Source organism: Dipodomys merriami, unplaced genomic scaffold, assembly GCF_024711535.1.
Source record: "Dipodomys merriami isolate MVZ:Mamm:240054 unplaced genomic scaffold, mDipMer1.0.p SCAF_56, whole genome shotgun sequence".
NCBI lineage: Eukaryota > Metazoa > Chordata > Mammalia > Rodentia > Heteromyidae > Dipodomys > Dipodomys merriami.
In genome coordinates this window covers 4,545,280-4,563,264 of record NW_027206135.1, presented here as the reverse complement: position 1 = coordinate 4,563,264, position 17,985 = coordinate 4,545,280, and the positions used below count along the sequence as shown (strand labels likewise).

The 17,985-nt window shown below is 38.7% G+C and overlaps 1 protein-coding gene across 2 annotated transcripts in view; it reads right to left on the bottom strand.

Annotated features, from left to right (window-relative positions):
* The window catches only part of Cab39l (calcium binding protein 39 like), a 105,331-nt gene that overhangs the window by 74,047 nt on the left and 13,299 nt on the right, over positions 1 to 17,985 (bottom strand). For both annotated transcript variants that reach the window (XM_070000177.1, XM_070000176.1), the window contains exons 2-3: positions 16,327 to 16,471; positions 15,593 to 15,668 (exon numbers count right to left, since the gene is read on the bottom strand). The gene's annotated coding sequence lies outside the window, so the exon portion shown is untranslated. The remainder of the gene's footprint in view (positions 1 to 15,592; positions 15,669 to 16,326; positions 16,472 to 17,985) is intronic.

Genomic DNA, 17,985 nt, shown 5'->3' with positions numbered 1-17,985 from the left:
ACACTTAAAAATAAAACAACAAATCATTCTTCTAAAACTTACTTGGAATCTGGGTGCAAGGTTCATGCCTATAATCTCAGCTACTTGGGAAGTAGAGACAATGCAATGGTTACGTTAGCACAGACAGAAAGTTAACAAGACCCTATCTAAATCAACAAGCCAGGAATGGTGATACCAGCTATATGGGAGACCCTAGGTAGGAGGATCATAGTCTGAGGCTACTGTCAGTGAAAATACAAGGCCCTACCTGAAAAAATAACTAGTTAAAAAAAAATGGGGGGGCTGGGCCAGGCATCACCTGGTAAAGCACCTGCCTCCTAAACATGAGTCCAAAAAGAAATGAATTTAAAAATGTATTTAGACAAAGAAAAATGTAACAAAGAAGTCCCTGTAACTAAGCAATGGATTTACTTTTTCATCTTGTAAAACTAATAAAGTATACAAAACAATAGCTTCCTGACACTAGACATAAGCCTGGTAACAGTTTAGTGATCCCTGAAAGAAAAAGATAAAACATGCTTTAATAATTGCCCCAGGAGAGAGCTGTAGAGGCAGTCCTGGAAAAATGGAGAAGGTTACTTTCAAATCTTCATCAGAGAACTGATCAGCACAAATTAGTGAGAAAACTTTGTAAGTCCAAGTAAAGAACCACTGAAAAGGAGCCGGCGGAATGACTTAACAATATTTAAACAGGGTTGGGAATAGGTCAAGTTTCCTAAAGAAACGTCATACAAGAAATTAGGTTGAGTACTCAAAGATAGTGGGACTAAATTAGTCTTTGATCAAAGATTGTTCTGGTTCCTCTCAATAGCTTAAAAATAAGGTTTCAAAGGACCAAACTCTTTACAAATAATTTACCTAATTTTAAGGATCGAATTAAAAAAAATCTATAGTAATTCTTTTTTTTTTTTTTTTGGGTCCGGTCGTGGGGCCTGAACTCTGGGCCTGGGCACTGTCCCTCAGCTCTTCAGCTCAAGGCTAGCACTCTACCATTTGAGCCACAGCGCCACTTCCGGCTTTTTTCTTTTTGCTTATGTGGTGCTGAGGAATCGAACCCAGGGCCTCAGGCATGCAAGGCAAGCGCTCTACCACTGAGCCACTTTCCCAGCCCTATAGTAATTCTTATAAATCTAACACACAACAATATTAAATTCAAGTGCTGGCTACAATTTCTGAGATTGAAAGAGAGAAATGGAAAACTAAGAATCACCAAACATTTCAAAAACAAATGGAACTGGGCGCCAGTGGGCTCACACCTATAATCCTAGCTACTCAGGAGGCTGATTTATGAGGCTGATAGTTCAAATCAGCCTGGGCAGAAAAGTCCATTATCTCCAATAAACTACTTAGGGCTGGTAATGTGGCTCAGTGGTAGAGCGCTTGCCTTGCATGCCTGAGGCCCTGGGTTCGATTCCTCAGCACCACATAAGCAAAAAGGAAAAAAAAAAAGCTGGAAGTGGCATTGTAGCTCAAGTGGTTAGAGCACTAGCCTTGAGCTGAAGAGCTGAGGGACAGCACTCAGGCCCAGAGTTCAGGCCCCATGACCGGACCCCCCCCCCCCCCCAAAAAAATAAACTACTCAGAAAAAGCAGGAAGTGGTGCTGTGGCTCAAGTGGTAGAGCACTAAAGAATCTCAGAGACAGCACTCAAGCTGAGTAGCCCAGGACAGGCAAAAAAAAAAAAAGCAAGAGAAAAGATTTTTCCCCCCTTAAATAAAGGCTGTTATTCAATCCGCACTTCATCCATCAAGGCCTTGACCTTTACCTGTCACCAGTGAAAACTACATATTCTAAACTCCCTTGCAAATAGGGTTCTGCCTAAAAATGTGTTCCATTCATCTTCAGGAATTATGAAAAGCAGAACTGAGGGTAGGCCTGCTATACATTGTGACTAGTGCTTGCAAGCAATATCACCAGCTGTCATGTGCCAGATGCCAGTGATTTCTAGTTCTCTACTGTCAAAAACAAGTTCAAAATATTCTTTCTGACCTTTCCCACCAAAACTCCTCCAAAAAGTAACCATTGTTATAATTTCATCATCATGAACTCGTTTTTTCTTATTTTTGAGTTTATTTGTGGTGCTAAGATCAAAACTTGCACATGCTTAATAAATGGAACTATACAATATAAGAGTGGCTCAGGTCAGGCCTATAATCCTAGTTACACTGGAGGCTGAGATCTGAAGACCACATTTCGAAGGAGTCTGGGCAGGAAAGTCCATGAAACTCTTATCTCCAATTAACCACCAGAAAACCAGAAGTGGCACTGTGGCTCAAGTGGTAGAGTGTTTGCCCAGGCCCAGAGTTCAAGCCCCACGACCAACAAAAAACAAACAAAACACATTTGGGCTGCTGGTACTAATGTATTAAGAGAGAGATGCTTCACATCAAATACTTAATTCACAAAAGAAGATGGACTATTTTGACCTTAATCTTCACTTGTATAAATTAGAAGAATAGTATAAATTAGAAGAATAAACTCAAACAAAAAGAAGCAAGGAAACAATAAAGACCAGACATCAATAAAGTGAAAACAGAAAAATAATTTAAAACAATGAATCAATGCAAAATTATTTTTTGAAGAAAATAAGCCTATAAAATTGATTAACATCTAGCAACAGTGACAAAGGAAAAAAAGATACACGTAACTAACTTCCAGACTGAAACATTAATCCATAAAACAGCTATGAGAAAATACAAACAAAACATATTGAATCTCTGATTTCATAGGGTAGATTTTAAAAACCAGATGTAATTGAAAGTAATGTATTGAACTTGGTAATAAGTCCTCTTTAAATCAGAATTGAGCAACTGGAGGTATGGCTTGAGTGGTAGAGGACCAGCTGTGAGTGAAAAAGCTGAGGGAGAGCACAGGCCCCAGGACTGGAACAAAAAATAAAAAGCTTAACTGAGTCTGACTTTTCAAAACTCCCAGATAACTAACTGTCTTACAAAGACTCTTGAGAACAGTTTTTGTAGTGGTGCTATTACAGATACTTTGGAACTGCTTTTGCTAAAAAGCACTGACTCCTTCCTTGGACAAATTTAAAAGCAGGAGGAAATCTTAGTATTCCTGCCTCTAGATTACATTGGTCTCCTTTACTCTGAGTCTCTTGCAATCACCTTGAGTTCTAGGAAGGGCAGGGCTGATGAATAACATCTTTAAGACAAAGGAACAAAACTACCTTCAAGGAAAGGAATCAGCAGTGCATCCTAGGATAGACCATTCCACCCAAAAGAAGACAGTTACTTAGAAGATAAGACTGCATCCTGGGACAGAAGTCTTCTCCTGCAAACCAGACTGCTCCCCACAAGTGGTGACAGGGATAAAAACGTCATCTGAATTCCTACAGAACCAGAACTGAGATAATGATCAACAGCCCACACATTGCCCAGTTGTTTGCTCCATTTTTTCCCCTGTGTTTAAACGTAAAGCTCCAATATGCATCCTGAAGGCAAACAAAATGTTTACTTTGCCCCATCCAAGGGTATTACCATGCCATGTAATAAATCTTTTTTTTTTTTTTTTGGTCGGTCGTGGAGCTTGAACTCTGGGCCTGGGGGCTGTCCCTCAGCTCTTCAGCTCAAGGCTAGCGTTCTATCACTTGAGCCAGAACGCCAGTTCCAGTTTTCTGGTTGTTTACTGGAGATAAGAGTTTCACAGCTTTTCTTGCCCCGGCTGGCTTTGAACTGCTGGCTTTGAACCACGATCCTCAGCTCTCAGCCTTCTGAGAGGCTAGGATTACAGGTGTGAGCCACTGGCGCCGACTTGTAATAAATCATTCTCTGCCCTTCACCACTCCTTGTCTCTGTAACTGTGTATTGGGGTAAGTGGCCAAACCTTTCATGTTGGAATCTTGAGTTGGGGCTCTGACTTGGAACTCCCAGTTACTGTGTCATTTAACTTGTTCTTCTATCCTCTATATTTCCTACAAACAGTAAGTTAGATATAAAAGCTCAATGTTTTTGCCAAGGTAATTCCATAAGTTCATCAAGTGGATCAAAATATTTTCTGAAGATGGTTTTGACTACCACCATTGAGAATCTACTACTGTCATCTAGTGGAAAGATAACAGGAATGCTGCTAAATCTCGACAAGCAAAGATACTATATCCCAACAAAAAAACTATCCAGTCAGGGCTGGGAAGGTGGCTCAGTGGTAGAGCGCTTGCCTTGCATGCATGAGGCCCTGGGTTTGATTCCTCAGCACCACATAAGCATTAAAAAAAAAAAAAAAGCCGGAAGTGGCGCTGTGACTCAAGTGGTAGAGCACTAGCCTTGAGCTGAAAAGCTGAGGGTCAGTGCCTAGGCCCAGAGTTCAGGCCCCACAACCGGACCCCCCCAAAAAACTATCCAGTTAAATCTCAATAGTGCCAAGGTTGACAACCTCTGAATTAAAACCAGCTTCAGCCAAAGCTTAAACTATCACTGGAGAAATTTCTCTTTTTACATTGCTTTTTCCTAGGTTGTCTCCATTCACAGCATGTCTCTACAATGTGACAACGATGGTCCCTAGTAGGGTATATAGCCTTTGTTTTCAGGACCTCAAAAGTGTCTCTAATAAAACATATCAATTTCTGAAAAATGACTCCGGTCCTATTAAGCTAATTGAAGCCGTAAGAATGGGATGCTTTATTGAGTAGCTTGGCTGCTGAGTATTTGAATGCTAAATGATTGATAGTTCTAACAGGGGCTCTAGGAACTAGGATCCCTGCAGGAGATACTATGATGTGAATGAAAATGGTTACCACAAGAGCCCTGGTGCCAGAACACTTATCTCTCATTCCTGTAACTGGGGCTCCCAGCTAAATTTACATATGCATATTTACTGGCTTTTGTTTCATCCTTTCTATAAATTGCAATTCTGCTAGTGGGCAAGGCAGACAATAATTAAGACTTCCTCTCTTGCCAGTTTTGGCCAAAATGGACAAAATGAATTAATTTTTCTAGGTCTTTGCTTCTTAATGCAGGTGAGTGGTTTAGCCAAGCATTCTGGCTGAGTTCCAGTAACACAAAGAGATGAGAAAGGCACAAGAGAAGGCTCACATTGTGTGGCCCTGGAGACTGACTATGCAAAGAGCAACTTCAACTCTTCTGTCAGTTTCCTTCCAGGTATTACAAAAAATCCTGGGTGAGATTATCTGTATTATTGTTTAACTGCAAAGACTGTACAGTCGAATAACTTAGTTATATTTGTATATTATATAATAGTACTCCACAATACCATCCACACCTACCTTTCTCCCACATGTGGGCTTTCAAGAATGGTCCTGCCTAACACTAGGCAAGTTTTCCAAGTGAGATTAACAGTGGGCTCACTCCTGCTCAGACTTGTTTACTTATTGCATCTAGCTCCAAGATCTCTGTTGGCGTTCTATGGATAAGATTACAAATTCATCACCCCCTCCACATACACATGTTCAATAAACAAGGCAAAGGAAAGCAGGATACTAGCAATAAATATTCCCAAATGAAAAGGGGAAGAGAAAACATGAATACATATGGTGTTTTGCTGGGCAGGAATTATTTTGGCAAATATCTTTCCCTGCAAGGGAAGGGAAATAAGTTCCTTAGCTGCCACACAGACTGCCTCTTGTTGGACTCTCCAGGAGACTTTTCTTTATCCACTGTCCTTAAAAGTCAAATTTGTGCTTGGTCTGAAACCAGGATTTTAGAACCTCAGGTCTGAAGTCCAGGAGTCCCAAGTTAGGTCCAGCCATTTCCCCCCTTATATGCCAAAGAGAGAGACCTGGTGAAGGGCTGAGGAAGATTTATTACATGGTAGCATTGGGAAGACAGCACTTCAGCCATCTTCAAAGGTACAGACATTGGATTTAGGTTAAATGGGAAGCATGGGGAGTAGGAGAAGAGAGAGGTATGCATATGGAGAATTGGGGAGTAGTGGATGAATGAGAAAGGTATGCAGGTATGGCTTGGTTGACTATTAGCTCAGCCTTTGTCTCTAGAGGAGTTCTGGAGAAAGTATCATTTCATTACTGGAACAGAACTGGAACAGGATGGTCTCCTGAATTTTCAGCTGTTTGCTTCAAGATAATAAGAAGACACTGCTTGTTTGAGAGGCAGTTTGCCTGTGACCCAAGATGGTTATCAGAATCTTTCTGCAAAATTGACTGCAGCAGAGAATGGCTCAGATCATAGGATACAGAAACAAACTTTGGGGACACTTAGTTAATTCACAGGACCCAAAATATTTTTTTTAAGTTGCCTGTTAACAGATCTTTTCCGGGATCTTTCTCGTAAGATAAGTCAACTGGTTTTATGGTTAGTTTTAGAGCCTGGGAGTTGAAAAGGAAAGGAATGTCACACTGTTTCTCAAGCTTGGATTTCTTTGAAAATAACAAGGGCCTCAGATTCTTGATTAGTTTTTAATTCCTTTGCCTTTTGTCTTCTAATCAAAGCTAAAAATTACTGCTGTCCTTTGCTCTAATAGGCTTCACAGTTCTACCCAATTACTCAAAGCTCCAGGCTAACTGCTTCCAGCTAAGCTCTTCTTCCAAACAAATACAGACAGGCTAAATCCTGGAGGAATATTCTCTATCAGATGAACTGTTATCCTGGTTTGGCAGGAGATATTACAGTATAATGATTTTAATTATAGTTTTAATGATAGTACTGAAAAAATAAGTAAAGCAGGCTGGGGTCAGATTATGGAGAGCCTTAACATTAAGCTAATGAGTTAATTAATTTGTAGGCTAAAGAGAGGACTATGTAAACATAAGCGATTACCTTTGCCAACTGAATAAATGTGGATAGTACTTGAGGCAATTTAAAGATAATACTTTTAAAAGAAACAAGGGCCAAGGTGGAAATAGAAATTTTACAAAACATAACTAGTTACTTTATAGCAAGTCTGAGTTGCCAGCAAGACTTGCAAACATGAACTCCCACAGGCTACTGAACATAAAGAACTGGAGCTGGAGGGGCAAAGAGTGGTGGTGGTAGATGTGTCTGTCTGTGTGTGTGTGTGCTCACGTGCATGCTCCTGCCAGTGTCTGTGCGTATATGACTCTTCCCTTCAGCCAGTGGAGTACAAGAGATCATAACCAGGGTGGTCAGAGAAAAAGATGATGACTAAACAAACAGTGGTTAGAGAGGAAGAGGAGAAATGGGAAGTACTCTATCACTATGACCAAAATCAGATTCCTAAGAAGTTGTCAACAATTGACTACTTGCTGGAGATCACTGTCCAGGTCCTGTCTGTTTAGGCCTGTAATCCAATATTTAAGATCCACTTTCAGTTCTTACAAAGCAAAGGTATTAGTGGAAAGGTGACATTCAGAGAACTGTTTAGGCCAACAAAAAGAAACTTTTAAAAATTCATACTCACTAAATTCCTAAAGATATATGCTGATAATTAAAGAGAACAAATCTAGGGCAAGAGTACCAGAGCTAGCTGAGTACTGGTGGCTCATGCCTGTAATCCTAGCTACTCAGGAAGCTGAGATCTGATCATCTTGGTTGGAAACCAGCCCAGACAGGAAAAGTCTGTGAGATCTTATTTCCAGTGAACTACCAAAAAAGTGGCAATGGAGGTGTGGGTCAATTGGTAGAGTGCTAGCCTTTAGCAAAAAACCTATGAGAAAGCTGAGAGCTGAGATGTGAGAATCTTGGTTTGAAATGAGCAGAGGCAGGAAAGTTTGGGAGACTCTTATCTCCTATTAAGAACCAAAAAAGCCATTAGTGGAGCTATACTTAAAGTGGTAAAGTGCTAGCCTTCAGCAAAGAAGCTCAGGGACAGCGCCCAAGTCCTGAGTTTTAGCCCCAGGACTGACACAAAATAAATAAGAGTATCAAACTTTACTGCTGTACAGAAAAGAATGAAGCAGGCAAATGATTCCTGGCTAGACCTTTTGGGAACTGGTAATATTGGCTCTGTCATAGGAGTGCAGTTAGATTTCCAGGAGAGGGTGAATAACAGAATACTAGCTACACCAACTAGGTCAGAGCAAATTTACTATTAAAAGGTTAAGAATAAGGTAATGGAAGCATGGGGATCTATTAATGTTTCCAAGAGTTGGATAAGAATGGAAAGACAGCATGTAATGAACCTGTTTCGTTTTTTTTCTATGTTAAACTCTTAGTAGACTGATTGGGTAGATGTGAGGAACATTTGAGATGAGAAGGAGATAAGAGAGCAAGATTCTTAAGCACCCAGTGCTCTAATCCTAGCTACTCAGGAGGCTTAGATCTTTGAATCATGGTTCAGAGCCAACTGGAACAGACAAATCCTTGAGACTCTTAATCTCTAATTAACCAGAAAAAAATAAGGCAGGGACTTTAGGTGTGGCTCAAGTGGTTGAGCACTAGTCCCTGGGCAAAAAAGCCAATTGAGAGCACGAGGCCTCAAGTACAAGCCTCATTACTAGCACAAAAAACACAAAACACCAATATAATAATAAAAGCCAAGAGCTAAAAGTCACAGGTTCCAGAATATAACAGTTACAATTCCACTTGTATGTCCAAACAGTATAACAACACTAAATGCATTACATGCTATGATTTTCTACCAACTTCCCAATTTAAGAAATAACAATAAAAAACAAGACTTTAATAAAGCTACCAGCACAACTATGTTTATTGCAGCATTATTTACTATAGCTAAGCTATGGAACCAACCCAGATGCCCCTCAGTAGATGAATGGATCAAGAAAATGTGGTACACACACACACACACACACACACACACACACACACACACACACACACACACACACACACACACACACACACTGGAATTCTCTGCCTCTATCAGAAAGAATGACATTGCACCAAGAAAATGTGGTACACACACACACACACACACACACACACACACACTGGAATTCTCTGCCTCTATCAGAAAGAATGACATTGCACCATTTGTTAGGAAATGGAAAGACTTGGAAAAAATTATATTAAGTGAAGTAAGCCAGGCCCAAAGAAACATAGGTCCTATGGTTTCCCTTATTTGCAATCACTAATGTATGTCTAGGACAAGCAGAAAAGGTCAAAAGCTATATACATATGACCATATAAGATGATGTTAAATGAAATGAACCCCAAAATAGGGACACAAGTGTTTTTTTTTCTTTCTTGCTATTGTTTTTAAGATATTTATAATGTACTATGTGATTTTTTTTTGTTTCTTTTCTATGTTCTTCCCCCACGTAGAACTCGTTTTCACTGTATTTGATTCCGGTGCCCTGCATCTTGTATATACATTTTTCTAATTTGGGGAGGGGAAGGGAAATAAGAAAATGCTAAATAAGGATACAGGTTGGCCCACTGTAACAATGAGATGTACAAGACATGTTGAAAACGAACTTTACAACTTGGGGGTAGGGGTAGGGGAGGGAGGAGTTGGGGAGCTGGGGAGAGAAGGGATGGTAGGGGAAAAAACAAAGGAGGAGGTACCAATGCTCCATAGGAAATGTACTCATTATCTTACTTGTGTAACTGTAACCCCTCTGTATAGTATTTTTGTAATAAAAATATATTAAAAATAATAATTGATGAGGCTAAGGTCATGGAGTCCTGAGACGCACATAGAACCAGCATCATAACCACCAAAATGGGTTCTATGATATAAACACAGGGGAATGCTAACAGTTCTCATATTTCCCTGACCTCTTTTGCTGGATCTTTGTGCTATTTTCTCCCACAGTTGGTACTTTTATGTAAAGATCTTGCTGGAATTAGTTAAGAACACAAGATACATTTTATTTTTTATTCCATTTTATTTTTATTTTTTTGTCAGTTGTAGAGCTTTAACTCTGGGCCTGGACACTGTCCCTCAGCTCTTCAACTCAAAGAGAGTGCTCTACCACTTGAGCCCCAGCACCACTTCCAGTTTTCTGGTGGTTAATTGGAGCTAAGAGTCACACAGACTTTCTTGCCCGAGTTGGCTTTGAACCTTGATCCTCAGATCTCAGCCTCCTGAGTAGCTAGGATGACAGGCATGAGCCAGTGGCACCCAGCCACAAGATACCTTTTAATAAAACAATTCCCACCCTGTTCGAACTGACACACTATTTATGAGGTATGTCATTCTAATTTTCCAAGTTTTTTTTGAACTTTAACTTTTCCACATTTTATTAAAATCAGAAGTACACAAAAGTTTTATGTTGGAAAATCACATTATTAGTATAACCTTTAAAAGTATGACTTATGAGCTACTGCTCTGGAGCCAAGAAGAAAATCAGGATCTAAGAGCATAGAAAAAGCCTTGAGTTATAAATGTCAAGGGAAACTAGTCTCAAAATGTCTCTTTCTATGAGGTTAATAAGCTTGTCAGAAGTGGAACTACTTTAGGTGGCATTTAGTTTACAGACGTAACCCAAATAATTAACGGCAATCAAGAATATAGCATTTTCGGGTTGGGAAGGTGGCTCAGTGGTAGAGTGCTTGCCTTGCATGCATGAGACCCTGGGTTTGATTCCTTAGCACCACATAAACAGAAAAAGCCACAAGTGGTGCTCTGGCTCAAGCCTTGAGCTGAAGAGCTGAGAGACAGTCCGGGCCCAGAGTTCAGGCCCCACAACTGATACACACACACACAAAAGAATATAGCATTTGCAATAAAACATATTTAGGGAATTTACTGGATGGAAAGAATCTGTAAAGAATTAGTATAGTAATTATAGTGGACTCTATTATTATTCATTTTATCACTAGCTTTTGCAGTGTTAGGGATCAAATCCAGCATGGTACACATGATGACTAAGTGTTCTATGTAGTTCCATAATCCAATTAAGTGTTTTATGGTAAAACATTTTATCATAACTAATCAATATGATCAGCAAAATATGATCAAGCATAGGATAATTGCAATACTTCCTAGAAAAGTGTATTTTCTAAATACAAATAGAACAAGCATCTTGTTTTACACATAAAACACAAACTAGTGAACTTTTAAAACTATAGATTCTAAAAATATCTTTTTGCTTTTAAATTTCAAAGTAAATGATCCTTAAAAATTTTTTATTTGGGGGCTGGGAAGGTGGCTCAGTGGTAGAGCGCTTGCCTTGCATGCATGAGGCCCTGGGTTCGATTCCTCAGCACCACATAAGCAAAAAGAAAAAAGCCGGGAGTGGCGCTGTGGCTCAAGTGGTAGAGCGCTAGCCTTGAGCTGAAGAGCTGAGGGACAGCGCCCAGGCCCAGAGTTCAGGCCCCATGACCGGACCCCCAAAAAAAAAATTTTTTTTTTATTTGGTATTATTCCCTGCCTTCTTCCTTACTAATTCCACTTGTCAGTGTTACTCCCTATTAACAGTTGAGTGCTGTATTTCCATATCTTTGTTCCAGGTAAATAAAGACATATGTGTTTGTCTAAATGAATAAACAAGACCAATGGTCCAATGAACAGCAACAAAAAAATGATTAGGTTCTTATGATATAGTCCTAATCACTCATACCTCTTTAAACTTTGCAGGTTTTAACCATAGATATACCACATTTGGACCAAAAGGGACACCCACAAACAATAAAACAATAACATTTCCTCTCTTTGTGGTGACCCACAATCAGCTGACTAAACAGCAACTCCTTTGCAAAATCTTAAATATCTCTCTAGAAAATGGGATCCATAAGATATATCTTAAATAATCATGGAATATATTATTGTCACCCTTTACTTTCTCTATCTTTTCTAAAACCCAAATCAAATTTATTTTAACACTGAGCACTCGCAGTTTCAAAGTCTATCATCAGGCTTTTTGCTGGACATGTGGAAAACTCTCCCTCTAGTGGACTGCTGCAGAAAATTCAGGCAGTCAACATGACTGTTAGGCAAAGGTTCTCTAACTGGTAAGAAAATCTTTGCTACTGTTTTTTCTTTCTTTTCCTTTTGTTTTGTTTGTTCATTTATCTGCCTTTGGGATGTAAGAGGGCATGAAAAATGGTGGGACAAAGGGTGAACAAATATGCAGCAGTGACACTCACTTGACACTATGTTGAAAATGAACTATTCAACTTGTGGGTGGGGACAGGAAGGAGGAACTGGGAGAGAATGAAGGAAGGGGTGACATTGTTTTTTTGTTTTTTTGTTTTGTCGGTCATGGGGCTTGAACTCTGGGCCTGGGCGCTGTCCCTCAGCTCTTCAGCTCAAGGCGAGCGCTCTACCACTTGAGCTACAGCGCCACTTCCGGTTTTCTGGTGGTTTATTGGAGATAGGAGTCTCACGGTCTTTCCTGCCCAGGCTGGCTTTGAACTGCGATCTCCTCAGATCTCAGCCTCCTGAGTAGCTAGGATTACAGGCGTGAGCCACCAGTGCCCGGCTGGTGACATTGTTTTAAGAGAAATGTACTCTGTATCTGACAATGTAACTGTAACCACTCTGTATATCACCTTTACAATAACAATAATTTTTTCTAAAGAGAGAGAACATTTTTGATATATCCAATGAGAGATTGTCTCTTCATTTCTTGTAAGTCAGGAACACCTGAAATACTCATGATAGGGACTGGGAATGTGCCCTAGCATGCATGAAGCCCTGGGTTCAATTCCTCGGTACCACATACACAGAAAAGGCCAGAAGTGGTGCTGTGGCTCAAGTGGTAGAGTTCTAGCCTTGAGCAAAAGCAGCTCAGGGACAGTGCTCAGACCCTGAGTTCAGAGCTGGCCAAAAAAAATTTTTTTTTTAAATACTCATGATAAAGGCAAAACCAAAACAAAATCTGTACACTCCAGTGGAAGAACAAATTAATACCATTTCTGTCATGAGTTAAATACATGAGTTATTAAATATAAGATAGAGTCAGTTAGCTAAATGCAGAACAGATCCAGTTAGTTGAGATCATAGCCTTATGTATTAAAAAATTAAGTAACTCCCATGAGTCTTCCCAAGTAATAAGCTGGATTCTGACAGATGTGTATTATAACTGTCATTATAAATAAATCTATGTGGTTTGGTTGGCAAATAATTTCAAGGTGACAGGATCATATCCTATGCCAAGAAAATCAATAAAATTTCAGTTCTCATTAATGTGTTGCTATTAGTTCATTATTATAGCATGCTAATATGTAGCTAATTAACTGGTTATACAATATATGGAAACTCAGTACTATATTTGTAATTTCCATAAATCTAAAACTAAAATTAAGACTTATTCAATATTGAAAACATATAGTAAAACAATAGATGGTACCTCATGTGTATTAATTATCAGTTAAAAATAAGATTAAAAATTAAAAGCAGGTAAAATATTGAGAATATCTGCATATACTAACTTGGCTGTGTGTGTGTGTGTGAGAGAGAGAGGGAGAGAGATAGTGTTGGGGGACTTGAACTCGGGGCCTGAGCACTGTCCCTGAGCTCTTTTGCTCAAAGCTAGTGCTCTACCACTTTAAGCCATAGCGCTAGTTCTGGTTTTCTGGTGGTTAATTGGAGATAAGAGTGTTAAGGACTTTCTTGCCTGGGCTGGCTTTGAACCGCAATCCTCAGATCTCAGCCTCCTGAGTAGCTAGGATTTCAGGCATGAGCCACCAGTGCCCGGCCAAATAACATTTTTTTTTTTTTTGGGGGGGGGGTCCGGTCATAGGAAGTAAGCTCATTTCACCGGAATTATAAAGCTTCTATTGACAAAATCTTCTCAAACCTTTTTCAGTTGTAAAATGAATTTAAAATATAACCAACACAAACTCAAATTTAGTAAATAATAAAGTAACAGGATACTAGTCTAGCAAGATTTGACCTGAATTATTATACAGCATTACTTTTGTCCACTTTAGCCTTCTATGGGTTAGGCCAAGACAATTCCTGAGATGCCTGCAAAGCATCTTTCCTTAGAGGCTCAGTGCAAATCACTTAGCTTCTGTTTATTGGCAGCAATGTTTTCTTTGGCCTCAGTTCTAAATATGCTCTTTTTCTAGCAAAATGTCCAGGGGTTTTAGTTTTTCTGCTCTTCTTTTTGTTCTTGGTTTTCACCATAAAACTGTCTAAGGCAGCTAGCAGTGACCATGCTGAGTGTTGGGCTTTGAAATTTCCGTAGCCTATCAATTTTACACTTTGTATATAGTCTCAGGGCATGAACAAAATGTAGATAAATTCTTTGCCACAAATGGCTTCTAGTTCAATTCCCAATGGATTCCCCAGTTCTCATCTGAAATCCTATGAACAGTGTTTGCTGTCTTCATTCCTGCCTATATCAGCTTTCTAGTCTGAACTCACACCAGAATCACACATTAAACTGAGTTTGTAGCCCTCTGGGGCTTCCCTAGTCTGTATCTGGATTTTTCCCAATTCCTTCCCCCAAAAACCAAGTCCATAATGCTTCTACATCACATGGTCATGAACAGTCAAAGCAATGACTACATTTCTTTACTACCAGTCTTCTGTGTTAGACTTTTTAAAAAATCACTGTCAAATATGTGAAACAGTTTAAAGGAGGAAATTTTTATTCTGGTTGACAACTTTTGAGGTTTCAGTCCAAGGTTGACTGGATCAATTGCTTTGGACTTGAGGCAAGGCAGAATATCATAGAAGAAAGGCATGGTAAAGGAAAGCACTTTAACTCACAGCAGTCAGGAAGCAGAGAGAAAGCCTGAGCCACTTGGCCTACGTCACACAGTCTATATCAATGTACATTCAAGATGGATCTTCCCTCCCAACTTAATCAATGTCCTCTGCAAACATCTTCATAACACATCTAAACTCCTAGGTATTTCTCAACATAATTAAGTTGATAATGAAGATTTGAGCATATCCATATGATGCAGCCACTTCAATCCTAGGAATTTAACCAAGAGATAAGAAACAGCCTCATGAAGACCACATGTGAATTCCTGGAGTATTTTTACCTATACTAGCTTAAAACTGCAAAGAAATATTCCAGTACACAAATACATAGAAAAACAAATTGTAGCTATGTGCCAGTGGGTCACGTCTTTAGTCCTAGCTACTCAGGAAGCTAGATTTGAGGGTCATGGTTTGAAAGCAGCCTGGGCAGCAAAGTCTGTGAAACTCTTATCTCTCATCACCAGAAAACTGGAAGTGGCATTGTGGCACTAAGTGGTAGAGTGCTAGGCTTGAGTAAAAAAGCTCTGGGACAACACAAAGGCCCTGAATTCAAGCCCCACAACTGACAAAACAAAAAACAAAAACTAACAAACTGTAGTATAACCATAAAAGGGAATAGTATTTGGCAATAAAAAGCAATTATTTATATACACAACAACATGGATGAATCTCAAATTAATTAGGCAGAAAAAAACCCCAACAAAACCAGTACTTGAGCTGGAGGTATAGCTTAATAGTAGAGCATATGCTTCCTATATGTGAGTATATAGGGAATATTCATTACCTTCTGTAAAATTAACTACTGTTTTTACCTCCTCATTCCTTTATTTTTTACTGGCTTAAAAATAACAATCATTTTAATGGATATTTTTATACCAAATATAGTATTTTATCATGTTTGATAAATGGAAGGATGTAAGATCTCTTGTATGACATTGGGTTGCAAATAGAAGTTTATTATTCTGTAAAATTTAATCTGTATATTTATTTATTTCAGATGAAAATTTTAACATGTCCAGTGTAGTCTAATAAATCTGTCAAAGAAAGAAGAATCTTGACTTTGAGTTATATTATCTTACCTTAGAAGTCTTGTATCATTTGCACCTTTGTTTGAACGTTCTAAGCTTTCCTTGAAATCACTGATCAACATAGCATCTGACAAAAAAGAAGTATCTTAATAAGTTTTGAACATCACATAATAACAAAGATTTAATAGTGAATCCAATATATTGTCTCATTGTTAGTGGGCATAGAGAATCAACATTTAATTATCCATCAAAGTCAACTGCAGATACATAAAAACAAGAAAACACTCCTACCCGAAGTACTTCTGGGGTAGATCTGTCAAAGGGCAGCACTAAGCTGAGTGAAAATATACTCATGATCAAGAGAAATCAGTAGAACTATGAATGGCTGGTTTAGGTCAAAAGGGATCTACCATTTTGAAATCTCCACTAGATTCCATCTCCAACAGGAAATATCTTATTTAATCCAGTATTTTATCTTATGCAAAAAAGTTGGGCAAGCTTTTCCTAATTAAGAATGCTCTCTATTAGATGTCTGGTAAAATTTTAACTTTCATCTTTACATTGTTTTATAATAGAAAACATAAAAGAGCTGTGAAGTGTTACACAGGGCTCTCTGGCTTTTCACAGCATCATGAAATCAATGCCTTCTAAGTTTTGTTCTTTTCTGTTTCACCATACTTGTAGCTCACACATTTTCCTAATTGCAACCTTCAGTGATAATCTTGTATGTTTATCTTCAGCATCAATATAAGGATGTGTACCTACCATAAATAAGAAATACTTACACTTCTCTCCTTCAGTATATTGCTCTTGCATGAAGAACATCTAAACCAACAATTCAGAATCTGCATCCTCATTTTGTGAGCAGCGACTACAGGCTTAAATAGACCCCTTGGCTCCTGATGTTCTTTCTGCTGAAAAGTTGATATCCTGAAATGATATGAAAAAGCTCAAGTTTTGGAATCACATAGATCTGGGTTTAAATCTGTTTCCTAATTAGTAATTGGATATGATAAAAATCACTTTTAAAACCCCTGAATCTCTCAGGGAAAATATCATGGGTCATACTGTGACTATTTTAAAAAGTAATTCTATCGAATGTGTACACATGACAAACACACACACACACACGCACAAGCACAAACACACACACATCCCACAGCCCAAACAATGCCTGTAATGTAAAAAAAAAAAAAAAAAAAAAAGGACTTTAAAAAAAAATTTTTTTTTTTGTTAGTTGTGAGGCTTGAACTCTGGGCCTGGGAGCTGTCCCTGAGCTCTTCAGCTCAAGGTAAGTGCTCTATCACTTGAGCTACAGCGCCAATTCCAGCGTTTTCTGTTTATGTGGTGCTAAGGAATCAAATCCAGGGTCTCATGCATGCAAGGCAAGCGCTGAGCCACCTTCCCAGCCCCCAAAAGGACTTTTTCTGTGCTCATTTCCTTTTCCTTCCTTTCTTCCATCCATCTCTTTCTTGTTCTAGACAGGATCTTACTATGTACTGCAGTGTGGTCTAAAACTCTCCATCCTCTTACCTCCACTTCCCACATACTGAGATTACAAGTATTCACATTGCATCTAGCTTAAGAAACAATTAACAGTAGCTCTCTTGTGTAATTCAGCACTTCATTTCCCTGCATTCAATCTGTCGAAAGGCTTTTCACACTAAATTTTCTTAAGTTTAGCCTTGATAAACTTGTGATTTATCAATTACTGATATCTTGCAACATTTATTGTGTCTAATAAAATTCTTTCCAAGCAGTAATATACCCAAATACTATTGAATATATCACAGTAAGAAGATAGTCTAAAAAGTGTTACAAACTCACTAATTCTTTTTCTGGTGTGGTTGTTACCAAAATGCCAAATAGTTATATAAAATTTTTTAAATTTCAGTGCATTTTTAATAACAGATTTCTAAAAATCAAATGCACAAGGAGAAATGTTATTTGTTAGAGGTAGCCAAATTCCTTTCTATACAGTGTGTAGTTACTAAATGGATCCCTACAAGCAATGTATCAAATTCCTATTTCTCCTTCAGTCAGCAACATAAAGTGCACAGCTTTTGGCCTTTAGTGAGAAATATTTTGGAATAATCTTAATTCTTTAATATTTCTAGATTGGTATTTTTCTTTCAGTGACTATCTGTATTGCTTTTTTTTTTTAATTGTGAAAATAGTGTACAGAGGGGTTACAATTACATGGGCAGGATAGTGAGTACATTTCTTATCAAGCATTGTAGCCTCCTCCCCCTTCCCATCCCTTCCCAGCCTCCCCCCCCACCCCGCCCCCCCCACCTAATCTTCCCCTGTATTGCTTTTCTTATAGGCTGTCTTTTCATATCTCTGGCACACGGTTTAAATATATTTCCTAGATTTTCAACAAGCTGTTTTAGTTAAAATTAGTTCATGGTATATGACCAAATGTTTGCACATTTTATCATCTG